Source organism: Arvicola amphibius, chromosome X, assembly GCF_903992535.2.
Source record: "Arvicola amphibius chromosome X, mArvAmp1.2, whole genome shotgun sequence".
Classification (NCBI taxonomy): Eukaryota; Metazoa; Chordata; class Mammalia; order Rodentia; family Cricetidae; genus Arvicola; species Arvicola amphibius.
This window is the reverse complement of record NC_052065.1, coordinates 37,734,419-37,756,165: the sequence shown is the minus strand read 5'-3', so window position 1 is coordinate 37,756,165 and position 21,747 is coordinate 37,734,419. Positions and strand designations below refer to the sequence as shown.

The 21,747-nt window shown below is 38.8% G+C and overlaps 1 pseudogene; it reads right to left on the bottom strand.

The window, feature by feature from the left end:
- Positions 1-17,963: 17,963 nt before the first annotated feature.
- LOC119805379 lies at positions 17,964-19,308 on the bottom strand (annotated as a pseudogene).
- Positions 19,309-21,747: the final 2,439 nt, after the last annotated feature.

Below are 21,747 nucleotides of genomic sequence, written 5' to 3'. Positions count from 1 at the left end.
CTCCCCCGCGTACCTTCTGCTCCGCTGGACCCTTGGTTCTGTAAGTTCCCTTATTTCTCCTTGTATTAAAACTGATTAATTATAAAAGGACTATCGTGGTTATTCCCTAACCCCTACAACCACCGGTACCGCCGGCACTTGCCGGTACGTTTGCCGGTACATTTGGCGCTCCAACGTGGTGATTAAATCCACTTAAAAACCTTACGTGGGGCAGAATCCCGGGGGCAGTAAGTCTGCTGCAGTCTGCTCGCTATTCACAGGCGGGCTGAACTGCCCTAATTCTAATTCAACTGATTGAGCCGGAGCTCGCACTCTTTTTTATTATTTCCTGGTCTCCATACGGAGACAGCCCAAGGCCGAACGACGCAGTATCCTCTGCTGAGCCTGGTCTGCTGCATTGCCCCGCCCAGGAGCTGTTTGCCCGTGTGTGCCCAGACCACCTCGCGGACCGCTCCGCATCGCGGGACCAGACAAAACCGCCACTTGCTCCGGCCCTGTGGCGCCCGTTCCCCCTCCCTCCCACCCGCAGGGCGCGGGGTCGCCCGCCAAATCGTTTGTAAAGTTCTTGCAGGGAACCGAAGTTGATAGTGGGTAGCTAGTGGATCGCTACCCACTCGCCCGCCAGCTACTTGTGCAGCTTTTGCAGAGGTTCAACGTTGATTTCAGGCTAGCGAAACATCGCCGCCTTGAACTCTACGCGGGACGCCATCTTTGGTTTCCCAAAAACACGTGAAACTAGGTGCACTACGCCATCTAGTGGCAGACAAATGTAATTACAGGTAATTTTTTCATTTGATTGGATTTAAGCATTAAGATTAAAAATGTCTGATAATATCACTATTAAAGGATTCTATAATTTGTTTAATTACACGATGACCAAATTTTTGAGCGATACAGATGTGGTTTCCTTTGGCTGGATATTTACAGGGCTTGGTATCTTCTCTATTTTTATTTTTTTCATTACAACATGGTTGGAAGATAAAAAAGAGATAGAGTCCTTACAGGCAGGAGCTAAAAAACTAAACAAGGACATAACTGGTTTGGAAAACACTAATAAACAGCTTGAAAAGATGGTTGCAGCTCTCGAGGAAAGGAATAATAGACTTTCCTCTGAGATGGCTTTGTTAATTGAGAAATTTGGAACTTTCGAGGAGAAGTTTGAATCTTATGAGGAAAGGAATAACAGATCTCTCTCTGAGATGGCTTTATCACTTGAGAGGAAAATGCAAGGTATGGAGGCAGGAACAGCGGATCTGAATCATAAGTTACAATCCCTGTCGGTAAGAACTGAAACACTATCTGAGAATTTGAATCATAAGTTACAATCCCTGTCGGTAGAAACTGAAATATTATCTGAGAAGATTCGAACCATTGAATCTATTAACAAGACTTTATCAAACAGCTATGAAAGATTGCTGGACAGAATTTCAATACAAGATGGCACCATTCATGCCATAAAAATTCTGTCCAAGGATGAGACGTTATCGGTGTTGGACAAACTTCATACCTTTGAATCCTCTATGAAAGCCTTGGAACATAATACTGGGCAAGAGATTGAGGCATTGCAGAAGGCAATGGTAAATAGATTTGAAAAGATCGAGGAAATTATGGACTCTCATGAACAGGAGCAAATAGTACAAAAGAAAGTCCCAACCCCATCGATAAATAGAACTCTCCGGGATAGCTTCAATATGACTCTACCTATTTTCCCGGTGATAACTAAAGAAAAGGTGACTGGTTCTAAAAACCCTAAGATCACCAAGGAATATACATGGGAACCCATCCGTATGAATGATCTGAAAGAAATTAAACAAGCTGTTATGAATTTTGGGATGCATAGCTCCTTTGTTAAGGAGATGCTAAAGTCTTGGTCCATTACAATTAACCCCACCCCTAGGGACTGGTTGGACCTAGTCTCAGCTGTTTTAGAGAACGGACATCAATTGAGCTGGAGGTGCATGTTTAGAAAAGATGCTAGGCTTTTAGAACAGCAGGAAAGATCAAAGGGAGTTGACATCACCCTAGATCAAATTATGGGTGAAGGACTTTATTCTGATCTTCTAGAACAAGCTAATTATGATGAACACACTCTATCCATATGTACTACCGCAGCCTTGAAGGCTTGGGACAGGGTTCAGGACCCAAGACAGAGAACGGAATCATATATCAGAGTTAAACAAGATCCGAGAGAACCATTTGTGGACTTTTTACATAGACTAACTAAAGCTGTACAAATAGGGATATCTGACCCAGAAGCAAGGCAGGTAATAATTGAGTCCTTGGCTTATGAGAATGCCAATGTAGAGTGCAAAAGGGTTTTGACGCCTCTAAAGATCAGATCAGCACCCCTGGAGGAATGGGTCTTACATAGAATGAATATTGAATCGAATGAGCTTCACGCCGATACGTGGGTAGAAGAAGCCATTGCCAACGGTAAAAGGAGACATCAAAATACCAAATGTTTTAATTGTGGCAGAATGGGACATATGAAACGGAATTGCAGACAAAGGATTTACAGGAATAATAATAATAATAATGCCCTTTCCAGGAATAACAGGAATAGAAGGCCTCAGCCTTCAGGGTTATGTAGGAGATGTGGGAAAGATAGACACTGGGACAGCGAATGCAGATGGTCAAGAGATAGGCAAGGAAATCCGCTGCAGGCGGGAAACGCCATGGGGGGGCCTCTCGCAGGCCCCCATGGCGAATGTGGTCCAGTCATTTCCCGTTACAACGGAGAACATGCCTTGTCAGGACAATTAGAAATCCCCATGTCTGCTGTTGGAAGCAAAAATAGCCCAAAAGATGAATTACGTGTATTTTGGCAAACTTCTATAAGTGATCAAAGACCGAAGTTAAGAATGTGTGTAAATGGCATTTTCATTACTGGCCTGCTGGACACAGAAGCGGATGTTAGTATCATTACTCTGGAATCTTGGCATCCGTATTGGCCACTACAGGATGTAAATGTTCGACTTTTGGGAATTGGGACCCTATCTCGAGTAAGGCAAAGCATGAGATGGGTCAAATGCATTGGTCCTGAGGGACAAATAGGAAAATTAAGGCCATATGTAGCTAATATTGCAGTAAATTTATGGGGTCGTGACCTATTGCAGCAATGGAATACTCAAATTAACATTCCTGCTGCCTCTAGAGCATATATTTCTGAGGAAAACATCAAAAGGTATTACAGATGGCGAAAACCAGCCATTCGGGCTGTACAAGAACACAAACCAATGGATGCCCCTCCAGAATCACCAGTGGCCCTACCTCTAAAATGGTTGACTGAGAAACCGATATGGACAAAACTATGGCCTTTATTTGAGGAAAAGTTGCAAGCTTTAGAACAGCTAGTACAAGAGCAATTGGATGCTCAACATATAGAAGAATCTACCAGCCCTTGGAATTCTCCTGTATTTGTGGTTAAGAAAAAAATTTGGTAAATGGAGAATGGTGACGGATCTCAGAGCTATAAACAGGATTATTCAACCTATGGGCTCTCTGCAATCTGGACTTCCTTTGCCTTCTTTATTACCAAAAGGATTGCCTCTCATAGTTTTTGATTTGAAGGACTGTTTCTTCACCATACCTTTACAAGAAAAAGATAGAGAAAAGTTTGCCTTCACAGTGCCTACTTATAATAACTCTCAACCTACCAAGAGATACCAGTGGACTGTCCTCCCACAGGGCATGTTGAACTCTCCTAACCTGTGCCAATACTTTGTGAATCAACCATTACAAATAATACGCAAGATGTTTCCCAAATCCATTGTTTACCATTATGTAGATGACATCTTATTGTCTGATTCAAACGTGGATACCTTAGAGAGACTGGTTGAAGAGGTAAAAATAGTTCTACCTACATGGGGATTACAGATTGCTCCTGAAAAAATTCAAAGAGGAGATTCTGTTGATTATCTAGGTTATAGAATAGGTTTGCAAAAAATTAAGACACAAAAGGCACAAATTAGAAGAGATCAACTGCAAACTCTTAATGACTTTCAAAGGTTGTTGGGAGACATTTCCAGCCTTCGACCGGCTGTTGGGATAACACCTGATATGATAATTCACTTAAACAAAACCTTAGATGGGGAAAGAGACCTAAACAGTCCCAGAGAATTAACAGCTGAAGCAGAAAAAGAACTGACAATGGTTGAAGAAAGATTGCAAGAAGCACATGTGGATAGGGTGAATCCAGAACTCAGTTGTATTCTCGTTATATTGCCTTCAAAAATTTCTCCTACAGGAATTTTAATGCAAAGAGATGATATTATCTTAGAGTGGATCTTTCTACCTCATAATCCGAGTAAGAAATTAAAAACCTATGTGGAAAAGGTTTCTGAATCTATCATAAAAGGCAAATTGAGACTTCGTCAACTAGCAGGCATAGACCCAGCAGAAATCATAGTGCCTTTCACTGCTGATGAGATACGAAAATTGTGGGAAGATAATGAACCATGGCAAAGAGCTTGTGCTAACTTTTTAGGAGAAATTAATAACAACTATCCAAAAAGCAAAAGGCTTAACTTTATAAAGAGAACTTCTTGGATTCTTCCTCGAATTGTCCGTGATGCTCCAATAACTGGAGCCCGCACGTTTTATACTGATGCTAATAAATCAGGGAAGGCAGGCTACAAATCAGAAGACTTGAGTAAGGTGGAACAAAGTCCTTACGATTCTGTCCAAAAGGCAGAGTTATTTGCCATTCTTATGGTGCTAAGGGATTTTAAGGAACCTCTTAACATTATTACTGACTCACAATATGCAGAAAGAGTTATCTTACATATTGAAACTGCTGAATTCATACCTGATGATACTGAACTAACCTCATTGTTTATCCAGGTACAAGAAATGATCAGGAACAGACTTTGCCCTATGTATATAACACACATCCGATCCCATACGGGTCTGCCAGGTCCTTTAGCACGTGGCAATGCAGATATTGATCAGTTATTGATTGGTAGTGTGCTGCAGGCTTCCGAATTTCATGAAAAGAATCATGTCAATAGCAAAGGCTTGAAGAAAGAGTTTTCTATTACATGGCAACAAGCTAAGGAGATTGTAAAGAAATGCCCTACTTGCTCTTTCTATAACCAAACACTACTGCCTGCAGGGGCTAATCCAAAGGCACCAAAAGGAATGAAATCTGGCAGATGGATGTGTTCCATTTTGCAGAATTGGGAAAATTAAAATATGTACACCATACCATTGACACTTATTCAGGATTCCAATGGGCAACTGCTTTAAGCTCAGAAAAGGCCGATTCAGTAATCACTCACTTATTAGAAGTTATGGCCATCATGGGTATACCTGCACAAATAAAGACGGATAATGGTCCAGCTTATGTCTCTAGAAAAATGAAACGGTTTTTTGCCTATTACAATATTAAGCATGTTACAGGCATACCCTACAATCCTACAGGTCAAGCAGTCATTGAAAGATCAAATAGGACTATAAAGGATATGTTAAACAAGCAAAAGGGGGTGGAAAATACCCCCAGAAATAGATTACATAATGCTTTACTAACCTTGAATTTTCTCAACGCAAATGAGAAGGGGACAACGGCTGCAGAAAGACATTGGATAATGGAAAAGTCTGTTGAATTAAATCAACCAGTTTATTTCAAGGATGTGCTAACCTCACAATGGAAGCCAGGGGATGTGCTACGTTGGGGAAGGGGTTTTGCTCCTGTCTCCACAGGAGAAGAAAAATCGTGGATACCATCAAAGTTAATAAAGGTTCGGTTTGAAGAGGAGAAGCCCCTTGGAAAAGAAAAATAACAATTCATTCACAAGGATGGTAAAAATACTGATGGTAAGAGACCTATAGTTTGGGGGCAGGGTTCTTTTCTTGTCTCCACAGGAAGATGCTCACCTTCAAAGGACCTGAGGGACCCTGGATACCTTGAATATTGATGGATTGGAACCAATTGCAACCCAACAAGGATCAGCATTAACATTGGGTAAGCTCTGTGAGTATAAAAAACAATTTTTGAATGTGTGTCAATATGCATTTCTTCATAGATATTTAGAGCTGGTTTCTTGGAGTTGGACTCTGGCCCAGTCCCTCTCCAATTCCAAGCTTGTTTATAAGAGATTTCTCAGAGTTTCTGTCTCAGGTTAGGAGTCAAATTATGAGACAGAATATTAATAACAATAATGTTGATAATGGTACCAATATATTTGCCTTCTTTGCCTTCATTCATATCTATGGTTGTCTTTAATGCACCTTTCATTGAAGATATGCACGTATACGTCTGTATGTGTCTTTGTAGATAATGCTTATCTCTCTCGCAACAAACGACAAATTTTTTTCTTCAGTAATCTTTGCAGTTTCCAGGATGAAGACGGGGCCCTGCGACATCAAGTCCAACTGGTTATTATGACGTCATGTTTTTGTAGCGCTAATATTTGGCCTGTTTTTTGGTACCAATTGCACAGAACACTTTTGAATGGTGCACATTTTTGACAACATTCTGGCCTCATTTTCTAAAAAATTCAGAGGCTGGACACATTTTTCCTAGATGAAATGTTACCCTGGGTATTCTACCATCATTTGCTTTCATAGGAACCCCTGAGAAGAAAAGTCGCCCCTATGTCAGCTGGAAGCAATCTTAGATGACGACGCCCCCCCTCCCAACAAAGTTTACCCTCAGGCTTAGGGACACTAATTGGTGACTGGTATAGGGTTGTCGGGTTGTGGAAGGCTTTATATGGACTCAGGGGTATAAATTATGTGTATATATATATATGTATATATATATATTTATGAAAAAAAGGGGGGGAGGGATTACCTGGTGATCTGAAGGAATAATTGATTTTCTTTGAGTTATTGCTTTTTGAAAAACTATATGAGTGTTGATTCTTGTATATTGATATATTGAACATTGTATGAGAGTATGATACTACCTCTGTTTGAAACAATTGTTATATTGACATTGTTTACTATATTGCAATGTACATTTCTACCTCAGATATTATTTTTGTAATGACCCTGTTTACATTTGGAAATCATTGTCTTCATTTATTGTACAGTTGTCTATTTTATTAGTCATACAGTTACATAAGTGTTGAGAATCATATGTTGGTCATATTTATATTTAGGACAATCAGGTTTTTTAGACACATAGAGGTTGTATTTAGTATAGATAGCATAATCTTTGACCTCTTTGAAAAGCTGTAGAACATGGCCTTTAATCTAACCTAGAGTTTTGTATTTATGAGACACAATCACTCCTGGCAACAATGCTCTACTCCCGAGAGAATGTTGAGCACCAAAGACACTCCACTGGGAGTTTGTCTTCTACTTGGCAGAACTGGCCTTGGGGCAAAGAAAAGCCCATACCTCCATTACTGACTAAAGTACAAAATATCCATAAGTGGATAAAACAGAATTGTCTTATCTTGCCAAGACAGGATAGGATAGTTCTACTAATGGTTCCTTGCCATTGTATAATGGTATGTCAGGTTTTTTCAGGCCTCAGACAAAGTTGGTTGCCTCAACATTGCTATCAAGACTTCGTGTGGTTGCCTAGGTAGTCAATTGTCTCTGTCTTCTGTTGCACATTTTGGAAGTTTCTCGTTTGTGCTTCCTGGTTGCTTTGGTAATTTTACTCTCCTTCTCAGATCTTTGATGGGGTTGAAGATTAGATAATGGTAGCTACCTTCTAGATTATTTAGACTTCCCAAAGTAGAGTGATTAGAAAAATTTTTTTTGTTATATACTCCTCGCCTGATATTGTTTACTTCTTGTAATTTTATATGATCTGTTCCCGCTGTATATAGTTGTATTTGGTTTCTGAATCTGTCTTATTTAGACAAAAGGGGGAGATGTTGGGGCAGCTGGCCCAATCCCTGCGTTCAGGGGCGTGGCTGACCCAGGGAAGTAGGATACCCTTAAATAGGATCGGGGCACCGGAAGGAGCCCCGTTTGCTCTCCCCCGCGTACCTTCTGCTCCGCTGGACCCTTGGTTCTGTAAGTTCCCTTATTTCCCCTTGTATTAAAACTGATTAATTATAAAAGGACTATCGTGGTTATTCCCTAACCCCTACAACTGCCGGTACCGCCGGCACTTGCCAGTACGTTTGCCGGTACATTGTACTGTCTCCCTTACCTGTTTGATTGCTTTTTCTCATTTTTCTTGTTTTTCTTGGGTATCATTGAGAGATTTATTTATTTCGTCTTCCTTTTGTTTGTCATCTCCATTTCTTTATGGCAGTTTTTACCTCCTGTTCAAAGTCCTCTATTATTTTCATAAACTACTGTTTAAGGTCAGTTTCTTCTATATCATCTTGAGTAGGGTGTTCAATTCTTGTTGTTTCGGGATGTCTGGATTCTGGTGATGTCATGTTGCCTTTCATGTTGTTGGAGGAGTTCTTGCATTGGCGCCTGCCCATGTCTTCCTTCAAATGGAGCCGGGAGGTACTTGGTGTCTTAGACCAATCTTTGCTATGACTTAATCTGGTTGGATCTCCTCAGTGCCGGAGCAGGAGCTATTCCTTGCCTCACAATCTGAAGGAACCGGCACTCCCTTGCAGGAATCCTCAGACCTGCTTGGAGGCCAGACTCTCACCCCTTTGGGTGGATGACCTTAGTATAGGAGCAGGAAACTTGAATACACTAGGGAAGGCAGTCCAGATATAACTCCACTGCACCAGATCAGGGATTCCTCAGCGATCACTCTTGGTACTGTATCTCACTCTCTTTTTCTGACTACATGAGTCTTTATGGAGAGGACTAAAACCGTGGCTTTGATAGCTGGATTCAGCCCATTCCTTAGCTTTCCAGCCTCATGGTTGAGGTACTGGCTGTAGTCATTTTTATAGCCACAACTCTATGGCATTTCAAGGTGTCTGCCAGAAAGCAAGCTGTAACATTCCACTCACAGACCATACTCTGTCAGACTGCCTGCCTGAAAGAGTCAGAGTTTGCTCTGGCAGGATGGCTCAGAAAGCCAGCATTTTAAAACACCACAACTTTTTTCCTGCTACAGCTGAAAACCGAAAAGCATGCAGTCGGCTTTTCATCAACATGTAATGTGTAAGTGTTTCATGGCAGGACCTCTTAAAAGAGCTGCAGGGTTTTGCAGCTAAAGCTGAGTCAGGAAGCCTCTCTAGATGAGAGTGTTTACTTGCGTCTAGCAAGCAGAGCAGACCTGAGATATTGCTGCTACCAAGAAAACATGCTTTACTCTATTCTTTCCCAAGCTTTCTCAAACTTTCTGTGGGTTCAGTTATCCATGTTGGGCTCCATTCTTAATGAACTAACTAAAAGACAGAGATAGAATATCCAAGTTAACAAAATCAAAAACAAAAAGGGGGATATAATAGCAGACACCAAGGACATCCAATGAATCATTAGGTCATACTTTAGAAACCTGTACTCTACACTATTATAAAATCTAAAATAAATGGATAATTTTCTCGATAGATATCACTTAACCAAAGTTAAATAAATGTCAGATAAACAAAATTGAATAGCCCTATAGCCCCCACCAAAATAAAAGTACTCATTAAAAGTCTTTCAATCAAAAAGAGCCCAGGCCCAGTGGTTTTCGTCTGGAATTCTATTAAACTTTTAAACAAGAGGTACTGCCAATATTCCTCAAATGATTCCATAAAATAGAAATAGAAGAAATGTTGCTAAATTTATTTTATGAGGTCACAGCCACTCTGGTAACCAAACCACAAAAAGATTCAACAAAGAAAGAAAATTAGAGACCATTTTCCCCATGAAAACAGAAGCAAAATATTCAATTGCCACACCAACTCCAGTGTTGGTCTGTGTGGCATGACATATGTCATAATGCCGGACTGGAGCTACGTGTCCTATGGGACTAGGCTTCCTGGAGGTCAGTGGCAGATGGCCCGGTATTACCCACCGCTGAGGCATAGACGGGTTTCTTGATTAGCTGGCTATGCAGGATATGGTCTTTACACAATATCTTTTAATAATGATATTTTATGTATCTATAAGACAAGGATTATCTCTTCAGAAACAGCTCTGGGATAGGGAAGCAGAGTATGGGATTGTATAAGACTACAGCAGAGCCTTTGTCATACACAGGGTGTATGATGAGCAAGGGAATAGATGGGTTAATGTTGATGGACAAAGAGTGTTATATTATACTTTGAACTTTATAGATAGGTTTGCTAGATCCCAACCCCCATGGTGTCTGATACATAAGAAGGTACAAAAAAGTATATTTCAGAAGGTACAGAGAACTGATTTGGCATATTTAGTCACTAGATGAAATAAAGAAAGGATTAAAAAGAGGAAGGGCCATGATAGCGATAATGAGACAGAAACTTTCTATTCTTACATAAGATGAAACCGCTTGTCTGAGATTTACGTTCCCAAGGACAAGAGATCCTCATCAAAGGATGTCTTATGTCTAACACCTGTTCCTGATAATATGCTTTTCTTAAAAATCACTGATGTGACTAAAAAAGGTTTTCATACTGTGCCATCTAATGATACATAACCTTCTGATTTGTTCTTTGTTTGAATACTATATAATGAAAACATGAATTCAGTAAAACTGCAGCAGATTCCAACCACTCTCTTGTGTGTTGTGTTTGTTGTCACTGACCTTGTGCTGTCCTGTGTACCAAGACCCTGATTCTCCCACGGTCTGAGTGGCTCCACTGAGCCGGTCCGTGGCATTTAATAAAACATTGACAAAAGGGATCCAAGAACATATCAAAAAAATCATTCACTATCATCAAGTAGGCTTTATGTCTGAGGTGGAGGGATAATTCAATATGAAAATGAATCCACATAATCCACCATATTAAAAAAAAACAGAACCAGAAAGCCCCACATGATCATTTCATGAGATAACAAAAAGAACTTTGACAAAATCCACAACCCTTTCATGATAAAAGTCATGGAGAAATTAGGGATACAAAGAACACACATAAACATAATAAAGACAATTTTCAGGAAGCCTATAACCATCATCAAGTTAAATGAGAGTCATTCAAAACAATCCCACCAAAATCAAGAACAAGACAAGGCTGCTCATTCTCTATTCAATACGGTATTGAAGTTTTAGTTAGAACAACAATAAAACTGAAGGACATCGAGGGATGCAAAATAGAAAACAGGAAGTCAAAGTCCCATTATTTGCAGATGATATGATTGTATACATATGTGACCCTGAAATGCCACCAGGGATCTCCTACAGTGAATAAACACCTTTAGTGAAGAGGATGGATGAAATATTAACTCTAAACAATCAGTAGCCCTCCTATATATGAATGACAAAAGGACCAAGAAATGAATCAGAGAAACAACAGTATTCACAATAGTCACAAATAACATAAAATATCTTTGGGGTAACTCTAACCAAAATAATGACAGCCTTGAAAATCTTCAAGGATTTGAAGAAATTAAAGAGTTTATTAGAAGATATACATATCTCCCATGCTCATGGATTATTAGATTAACAAAATAAAAATAGCAAGTCTGTAAAAAGCAATCTACAGATTCAATGCAATCCTCATCCAGATTCCAGCACAATTCTGTACAGACCTTGAAAGGACAATACTCAGGTTTATTTTGCAAAACAAAAAAACACAGCTTAGGTAAAACACTCCTGAACAATATTAGAATTTCTAGAGGGATCACCATTTCTGATTTCAAGCTCTACCACAAAGCTATAGTAATAAAAACCATAAAAATAGAAACATTGATCAATAGGATCATAGTGGAGAACAAGACATAAATCCAAACAGATATGAACCTCTGATTTTTTATTTTAAAAAAGCCAGATATGCACAATAGGAGAAAGAAAGCATCTGCAGCAAATGGTGCTGGCGTAACTGGATGTTAGCATGTAGAATAAAACAAATTGATTCATATTTATTGCCCTGCACAAAACTCAAGTCCAAGTAGATCAAAGACCTCAACATAAACCCAGACACTGTGAACCTGATAGACAACAAAGTGGGGAATAACTTTGAATGCATTGGAATAGGAGACAAATTCCTGAATATGTTAGTCATTAAGATGAGCAATTATTAAATGGGACCTCAGAAACCTGAAAATCTTCTGGAAGCCAAAGGACACTATCATTAGGGAAAAAATGGCAGCCTAGCAAGTGGAAAAATATTTTCACCAAGTCTACATCTACTAGAAATAAAGAACTTAAGAAACTAGACATCAACAATCCAAACAACCCATTTAAAATGGGGTACACATCTAAACTGAGAATTCTCAATAGGAGAATATCAAAAAGCTGAGAAACACTAAAAGAAATGTTCAAAATCCTTAGCCACTAGGGAAATGCAAAGCAAAAACTAGTTTGAGATTCCATCTTACATCTGTCAGAAAGCCTAATATCAATAACACAAATGATACCTCATTCAGGGGAGGATGTGGAGCAAAAGGAATACTCCTTTATTGCAGGTAGGTGTGCAAATTTGTACAGCTATTATGGAAATCAACAAGGTAGTTCCTCAGAAAGATGGCAATCAATACCTCAATACCCAGCTATTCATTATTATACATATAGCCAAATGATGATCCATTCTATCATAAAAACACTTACTCAGCTATGTTCATTGTGCATTTGTTTATAATAGCCAGAAACTGGAAACAACATAGGTGTCCCTAAACTCAATAATGAATAAAGAAAGTGTGGTACATTTACACAATGGAGTGTTCCACAGCTGTTAAATATGGTATCATGAAATTTGTAAGGAAGTGGGTGGACCTAGAAAAAATATCCTGAGTGAGGTAATCCAGACCTAGAAATACAAATAATGTCTATATTTACTTATAAGTGAATATTAGCCTTAAATGAATGATAACCAACCTACAATCCATACACCCAGAAAGATTAGATAAAGAAGAGGTTTTTTAAATGTCTTCCTGGAAAGGGGAAATGAATAGATACTGTCTGTTGACTGGGGCATTTGGGATGAAAATAGAAAGGATCATGTGAGTGGGGAGGGATGTCCAGAAAGAGTATTGGGAAAGACATTGGAATAGAAAGACATTTTGGAGGTCTTGTGGAAACCTAGTGAAGTGGAAACTCCTTGGAATCTACAATGTTGATGTATTGAGGACTCCCAGTAATGGAGGATATGGAGCCTGAACATTTCATCTTCTGTAACCAGGCAAGGCTTCCAGTAGTGAGCCTGCAACCCTAACCCAGGCACAAAAATTTTGACCTACACTCTGTCCTCCCTGAAAGATATGGGGAAATGGTGCCACAGATCTTGTGGTATTCCCAATTAATGGACTACTCTTATTTGAGGTCCAGTCTATGAGATTAAGCCCATGGCTGATATTGCCTGGATATCAACAAATCAGAGGCTGGAGTGCCGAGGGACCTAAGGTATAAACAAACATGACTGGTAAAGTAAACAAAGAGTCAATGAAATGATTCCTTATGATGTTCTGCTATACTCGTAGATAGGTGCCTAGTCCTGATGTGATCTGACAGACGCTGCCTCTCACAACCTATGGGAACAGAGGTAGAGACCCACAGCCAAACATTAGGCAGAGAGAAAACCCAGGTTGAAGGTATCCATTGTGTCCTTCCCCTTAGAGTTTGGAGAACCCTGTGGAAGAGAGGGAGGAAGAATTGTGGGATCCAGAGGGTTTGAGCACACTGAGAATACAGTCCATGGAATAAATTTAGCAGAGTTCATGGGGCCTCACAGAGGTTAAAACTGCAATAATTGACTCTGCGTGGTCTATGCTAAATCCTCTGCCTTTATGTTATAGTTGTTGGCTTGGAGGGTTTTTTTTGGGGGGGGAGTCCTGACAGTGGAAGTGGGGACATATCTGACTCTTTTGCCTGCTCTTGGAAACCTTTTCCTCCTATTGGATTGGCTTATCTCACCTTTATGAGAGGGTTTGTGCCTGGTCTTATTATATTAAGTTGTACTGTGTTCGGTTTATGTCCCTGGGAGGCCAGCTTTTTTCTAGAGGGAGTGGTGGGTAGGAAGTGGGGAGTGGGGAAGGATCTGAGGGTGGGGCAACTAGGAGGTTGGGAAGAAGGAGCAGCTGTAGTAGGGATGTATTGTATAAAAGAATAATAAATATGTTTTAAAAAATTGTTAAGTCATGTTATGTATGCTTTGAGATAAGTCACAATTATAAATATGAAAAATTTTCTTTGAAATGCATACTGTTTTAGCTTTTTATTAAAGTAAAATATAGATGTTATCTAATCCATAAAATTAAACATTTTTAAATCAATTAGAAAACAACTTAGCAAAAATATTTATATTAGTAACAGATTATAATTTCATCTTATTATTTTATATAGAAACATAGAATATAAATTTACATACATACTTTAAAATATCAATTGTTAATATTAGTAAAATTTTATTACTAAAACTGCATTCAGTACTCTATAATTAGCCCTTACTTTGGGCCAAACAAATAATTATTTCACATAAAATCTATCTTCTTGTTATATCAATTGTACTAGGTAAGTTCTACTAAATATTGCATAATAGAAATGAAGGAAGTAAAAATCTAAGTACTGAAATAGTCTATAGAAATTAATTCTAGCACGTATGTCAGAATAATTATCAATATCTAGGCAACTTAAAGAAAAGTTTATAATCTTTTGGTAAGTCAAACCTTTTTAATCAGAAAGAACCAAATATGACAGTCTACAAATTTAAACGTCTATAACACATAAAAAAAGCAATGATTGGATGCAAGCCCTACAAGAAGAAAATATTTTCGTTGGTAATTGTTTCTATACTGCATACGCATATCATAGTTATTAGCTTATGAACACTAATTTTAGACTGTCATTTTATAAATAGTTTGGTTGCCTTAACTTCTTTTTCTTTGCCAGAAGTATTTCTCAGTAGAGGATACTGGAGGTACTCTATAAGGAGAAGGACATTTTGACTTGGAGTTCCAATGTACTGCTGACTATGCAGTCATAGCAGCATGCTGAGTTTTCTCTCACATTAGGCTTTTGTTGTATAGTTCATTTCACCAGTGCCTGCTTCTTGCAGTGTGCAATGGTCACCAACACGTAACAACATGTAATCAACATGTAAACAGCTGATATTTTCCTCAAGGAGTTTGCAACCAATGTATCTGATGAGACAGTTTTCAATAAGCAATATTTTGCCTTATACTACAGGGATACTTTCTGGAAGGTTCTACCATCATGTTACCAGACCATCTATATCATTTAGTTGATGCATGAGTACTCTAGATCTTAGTACTGGTTGTTAGGGCTAAGGAAAGATATGTTAGAGGTAGGATGAATACGCTTTACATCTGTTATTTCTGTATTCTTTAGAATCAGCTTTACTAGCCAATATCTCATAATGCTTATAGTCTATTTTCATTATAGTTAATAATTGTTTTATGAAGTTTTACAATTCTAAATGCAATGGTATTTGTAAAGAATTGGTAGGAAATTACAAAAGCAAATATGCTATACTAACTACAGTGCCTTGTTTTAAAACATTTTGTAGATTTTTTTGCATCTTGAATGAAAAATCTATAGCATGTCAGAGTCACTTTCTTTGTTTTATTCCAGTTCAGTATAGACTGCTGCATATTGAGTAAGACTTGTGATCCCAGGAGATAAACTACCTATCATAGGCTATTAGTTTGTTTGTGCTTTTGGGCCTGAGCACAGAGCTGAGCCCTTTCGAAAGGGAAAAAAAAAATCAGTGCTGGTAAAAACAGATTACACGATTGTCTCAGAATTAAAGAAGCTATCATTGTGCTTAAGTGTGATGAAGTGTCAACTGAAACGTGGGCCTGAATGTTTGCTTCACTTGATTACTATGACAGTAATGATGAGTAAAAGACTGACCTGTGGACTAGGTTCTACTGAATTCACTTGGATATTTACAAAAAGAAAAAGACAAGTTCAAAGATTATTGAATCCCGGCTCAAGTGATAGTCAATGAATCAAGGAGCTTCCATGCCAGTGCTAAAAGAAGCTTTTATATCTTGTAATCACAGAGCTCATGTTGCTAAAAAATCAAGCATAGCATTTAAGTATGGGAGTTGTTGAATTAAAATGAAATTTTTTAACTTACAGGCTTGTTTAGTTTCTTAATTTAAGACAGCAAAAGTAAAAATGGGATCCTGAAATATTGAATGAAGAAAAGAAATGAATCTGATAATCTTGAAGCCTAGTCTGGAAATTCCAAGGATTTTTGTCCCCACAAAAGCAGTATGCAGCAGCTAACAAAGCAGGCTTACAAGCACATATGATTTGAAAGTATGACAGTTAAACTTGATTTTCAACTTGATGAGATCTAGCATTACCATGTAAACAAATCTCTGGGCCTTTCTGTGAGAAATTATCTAGATTAGGTTTGCTGAAGTGGAAAAGCAACCCTAAATGTGGGCAGTACAATTCCATCCTTTAACAGGCTGAGTCCTGGGCTGAATGGGAAGGAGAAATGGAGCTGAGCACAAAAATTCAAGACCCTCTGATTCCTTACTGTAAACACAATGTGACAAACTACTTTTTTTTTTTAGATCAAAAAGGCTTTAATGGCACCAGATAAAAAAAGTATATCCCAATCTAGGGTATCATATAAAAATCATTATCTGAGTAGCAAAGTTTTTAGATTTTAGTCTTAACAACCCCCAATTTCTGAGTCACAGACAATCATTTTATAACCTCTTCTTATCTCTCACATTATTGCTTATATCCCTTGAAAACTACAACTGCTTTTAAGAAACTTGGCAATAACTCAAACCATTTTAGAACAAGGACAATGTATTGTTGTCATATGTGATGCTGTAAACAATCTTAATTGGATTGAGAATGTAGCCTCAAATCAAAATTCTTTCATTTTGTCTAAAACAGCACAGCATAAACATCCCGAACAATACATTAACCTATATATAAAATATGGAATATCTTCAATATTTTCTTTTATGTGGCAACACAATAGTATATGCAAGTGAAAGTACTGTTGATGGGCCAATAGGACACTTATCTGGGCAATGTCCTAGTTAGCCAAGTTTCAGCATTCAAAGACCAGGTAAAGATTCATTCTAGTAAGAAAAACAGTATTAAAACAATTCCTATAAAGATGGAGTATACACACCTCATTCTGTACCCTGGCCATTCCATGAACAGCCTGACTTCTCTCAATCACACCTCTTAGCATTTGGAGTGGTACTATAAAGGTACATGAAATGCCTGCCTGATACCAATTTTTCACCATGAAAATTCATAATGGCTTAAAAATAATATGCTGGATTTCAAAAGTTATGTACTTTCATTTGAAAAAATTACCATAAATACTCCCAAAACTACAGGGTTTATAACACCCTGCATCTATGAGTAAACATTTACTTAGGCATTGTCAAATTCTGTTTAGTAACTTCCCATGAGCCCTCTCATCTCTGGAAGGTCAACAATAACCTGGTTTCTTTTGTATCTGCTGTTGCCCACTTTTAAAAATGAGAAGAATGCCATGTTTGAAATCAGCTGCTTCTTCTTAAGTCTCAGAGTTTATATTCTGTTTCTATGTTACCTTATTGTATACATATGGAAGGGATCCCTCAGCTATGAAAGAAGAAAAAGAAACAAAACAAAGCAACCCTCCAATTTCAGGGCTTACGAATGGTATCCTTCTTTGTTTAGAAAGTTAACATTAAACGTTAAAGATCAAGCACAGGCACTTTCCAAAAACCTAAACTGATGCCAAATCACAAAATTACTCTATAGTTTTTGAAGACAGCTCTGACCTTGGGGGGGGGGGTTCATCTTGGGTGGCCTAGGCATGAGCACTGGTCTTTGGCTGCTCTTGCACATCGTCCTCCTTCTCTGCAAGCCAACCAGGAGACCCCCAAAAGAAAAACACTTTCACAATTCTGGGTTGAGGAGTCCTGTGAAATCACAAGCATTTGAACAGAAAAGTTGCTTTCAAAAGTGTTTTCTCCAAGAGCATACTGAATAAGAGTCTCTTCTTGCTCCTGGTTTAAGTAGTCTGGTACTAAGAAATCACTGCATGCTTTAGGCGATGGATACATCTTTACTGAGCAAGCCCTGGTGAACATTTTTCCACAGCGGTCACACTGAAATGGTTTAATTCCTGAGTATGGATAAGCATGTGCTGTTTTAGGTTCTGAATACGATTGAATCAAACCCCACAGGTTGGACATTGGAAAGGTCTGTCTGGACCATTTGGACTTGGTCGTTCTGTACTGCTGGTAGAAGGAGCAATGTAGAGTTGGAAGGGATATTGAACATTTTCTGTCGTTATCGTCTGTATGAGCACTGGTGCTAGAAGTGGTTTGAAGTGTAGGCAACCCCTCTGTAACTCTTTCATCTACTGAGCCTGTAGAGGAAGACTGTGGACTAATCAGAATGTCCTCTTGAACTGGCTCACTTCCCAGCACTGTCTGCTGATCACTCAGTCAGCTCTGAGATGCACTGACAGGCTGAGACCTTCTTCATGGACTTCATCACTTAATCCTTCTACTTTGACCTGCACATCTTCTTCTGTACCTAGAGGCAAGGTAGTTTTTGTGTTCTCACAAGTCACATAGTCATTCTTCTACTGCCTCAGACAGGCCAGGCAACTTTAAAATCTCGGTATTTTCTGTCTGCTTTGCTTTCTCAGGCTGAATCCTTCAATCAATTCCAAAAGGGAAAGTCCATGGAAAAGCTAAAAAAGAGTCAACTGGCTGATTTCTATTTTCTACATAGGAAGTTGAGGAATACTTGGGTTGAACTTGTTTGTGTGCTACATTTTTCAGGACTCTCAGGAGATCACAATGTAGCTTTTGCGTTTTCTCCGGGATTCTCAGCAGACAGGCATGGATGGTCCTTTCCACAACACTGCAATCTGAAAACACTGGAGAAATACTTCCATCTCGAGAAGTAAATTTTCTGTTAGAACTATTTTCTTGCCCAGCATCTAGACCCTTTTCTGGTTGGCTATGTGGTGTATTCCACAAAATACTTGATTTCATGAACTCTGATCAGGTACTAGCAACACTTAACATTTGCATATAGCTGGCTGCAGATAGAACATCAATAATATTTTCTGTATTAATTGGCAGAGTGGCTTCGTAAGTGTATTCTAAAAGAGGTACAGTCACTGAAACATGATGCAGATCCAACACATTTTTGTTCTCATCCCCTGCTTGGCCCACAAGTTTTCTGCGAAAGAAATCACTACAAGCTGCTAGTACCTCCTTTTGAGCCCAGAAGATTTTATTTTGGACACGAATAGTGATATCATAAAAATGTTCATCATTTCATAACATATTTAGTTTTTCCAGCATTTCCTGGCTGTGGGAAGAGGAGCTGTGAGTAAATATTTTCACACCCATCTTTTTTTCCCCCTCTTCTATTGATGCTCTTCAGGGATGCAATAAATCTTAAATGTCCTGCCAGCAGCAGTGGGGGGAGGATGCGGCTGGCTCCTCTCCCTCCCCCGACCCCTGAGGCTCAGGGGACCCTAACTTGGCAGCCAACCTAGGCCAGTGTGCAGCCTGAAAATGGGCATTCATGGTGGCGTCACTTGCCCTCCAGCGTGCCTGCTAGGTGTGAGAGTACAAGGAGCAGGGAGGAGAGCGCCCAGTGCCCATACTTCTTATTCCTCCTTCCATACATTCTGTGTTATGATGGACTGTATCACCAGGAACTGTAACCTGAAATAATACTTTGCTTTAGTTCTTTTTGTCAGGTATTTTGTCACAATAGCAAGACAAGTAACAAATACAGAGGCTGTGACTCTTTATTTTTATTTATACAGTGTTTTTATATGTATTTAGTGTGTATGTGTGTGTGTGTGTATGCAGTTTTGATTGACAGTATGTATATGGAAGTTAAAGGACTACTTATGGGAATCTTCTACTTTTTCTACGGTATGTATCCAGTGGATTGAACTCAGGTCCTTCTGCTTAGGGTCAAATGCCTTTACTTCATGAGACAGTTTGTTCTCTCCAGTGTCCTCTAAAATCATTTATGCTTTAGAATTTCGCACACATATAGGCACAAAATGTACTTTGATACTCTGATTATCTTTTCATTTCTCTCTCCTTCCCACTGAACCCCTCTTCATCTCATCAATTTCCTTCCTAATTTTACATCTTTGAAATTTTATTTATGGCCTATGTCATTTAATTATGGTTACCTACATGATTAGAGGTAGTGATTATTTATTTGAACAGGGGTAACTTACTAGTGGCTACAAGACTGAGGAACGTGCCTGTTTTACCTGTAATAAGCTAAACAGCTTATAGCTTCTACAAAAGGAAGAGTAGGGTCTTGTGATCCCCCTTCTCTATCAATGCTGGAATGCTAATGGGCTTAGTCTTGAGCATGTAGCCACTGATGATTTGGATTCTTTGATGCAAAAGTTAGGTTGTGTCCAGAAAATAGGATTTTATAGGCCTCTTTCTATCCTCCAGCTTCTACATTTTTTTTCTACCTTCTTTTATGCGCTGTTCCTTGAGCTTGGATAGGTTGATTTAGATGTTCCATTTAGGGCTAAGCACTCAACAGTCACTTCTTATTATATGACTAGTTACAAATCCTTCAGTGCTGCCCACTGTATGTTGGAGAATCTTTCTAATAATGTTGAGGTTCACAATGTCCCGGATAGCTCTCCTTCTCAGCAGGGATTCCTCTTCTCTGCCTAAACCTTAATTGGGAGAGTGTCTCTAAGCACAGATGACTGACCTTATTTAGAGGATAATGCTGCGCAGAACTCACTGCAAATGACTCAACACATAAGCTTCCTTCTTTCTTCCCACACACTTTGGTAATTGAATTGGTATGTCATTAATGTCTTCTGTTCTCAATTAGTTCTGCATATACAAATTAGTATATTCCTCCTCTTATTCATTTGTCTTCCCCTCCCTCTGACTTGAACTACATAAACTAGTTCCATTGTTTCAATAAACTGAGCTGTCTCTCTGAAACTAACTACTAGAAGTTATTTCATCATGCTCATAGCCCTCAGAATTCTGCTCACTACTTCTGCTCCCTCTGCCCTCATGGACAGTGACCTATAACACAGGAGGAAAAAGGAGACCCCACAACTTCAGAAAGAAGCTTCTTTTACAAAGGTTGATAATAGCCTTGTCTATGACTATAAACATATATATTTAGAAGGCAGTTTGACAGAATGCCCCTTTAGCACAACCGTAGTGTTCTAGAATATATTCAGAGTTACAGTTTATAACATTACACAATTAGCTACTGAAAACACTCAGTGGGCAGTAAAAGGTTACTTTTAGGCTGGGCAGTGGTGGCGCACGCCTTTAATCCCAGCACTCGGGAGGCAGAGGCAGGTGGATCTCTGTGAGTTCGAGGCCAGCCTGGTCTACAAGAGCTAGTTCCAGGACAGGCTCTTAAAAAGCTGCAGAGAAACCCTGTCTCGAAAAACCAAAAAAACAAAAAAAAACAAAAAAACAAAACAAAACAAAAAAAAAACAAAGGTTACCTATAAATAATAGAAAGTGTCAGTGATATGCAATACTGAAGTAAATTTTATTAGGAAAAACGATTTGAGAGAAATATTTGATTGTACTTTTTGCCAAAGTAATGTGGGCATATGTGCACTGAAGATGGACTAATAGATCAGGGATAGCTATATAGATTGTGTTAGTACAACTTTGCTAGATGTCGCCTTATTTCTTCAACTGACACAGTAATACTAAAACAGTATAAGGATTTCCCTAGATGTAGAAATAAGATCAAGATACTTAACACAACTTAAAATTTCAATAAAAGAGTCTGATGATTACAACACAACCATGAAA